Source organism: Egretta garzetta, unplaced genomic scaffold (assembly GCF_000687185.1).
Source record: "Egretta garzetta isolate BGI_Z169 unplaced genomic scaffold, ASM68718v1 scaffold440, whole genome shotgun sequence".
Classification (NCBI taxonomy): domain Eukaryota; kingdom Metazoa; phylum Chordata; class Aves; order Pelecaniformes; family Ardeidae; genus Egretta; species Egretta garzetta.
In genome coordinates this window covers 481,463-482,037 of record NW_009258293.1, presented here as the reverse complement: position 1 = coordinate 482,037, position 575 = coordinate 481,463, and positions in this window count along the sequence as shown.

Genomic DNA, 575 nt, shown 5'->3' with positions numbered 1-575 from the left:
GGTTCCTCCCCCATGGGTCCACAAAGTCTTGCCAGGAACCTGATCCAGCACAAGCTTCCCACGGGGTCACAGCCTCCTTCCTTCGGGCATCCACCCGCTCTGGCCTGGGGTCCTCCCCGGGCTACAGGTGGAGGTCGTGGGTCAAGATAAGGGCAAGGAGCAAAACAGACTCAACTTGATTAAATTAATTTACTACCAATCAAAATCAGAGAAGGAAAGGATAAAAAACTGCTGAATCTTAAAACACCCCTCCCTTCTTCCTGGGCTCAACTTCACTCCCAGTTTCTCTACCTCCTCCCCCCAACCCGGCTGGCGCAGGGGGACAGGAATGGGGGTTGGGGTCAGTTCATCACACATTGTCTCTGCCACTTCTTCCTCAGGAGAGGACCCTTCCCCTGCGCCAGCGTGGGGTCCCTCTCACAGGAAGAGTCCTCCATGAACTTCTCCAACATGAGTCCTTCCCACGGGCTACAGTTCTTCACAAACTGCTCCAGTGTGGGTCCATCCCTCCCACAGGGTGCAGCCCCTCAGGAGCAGACGGCTCCAGCATGGGCCCCCTGTCCCCTGACAGGTCT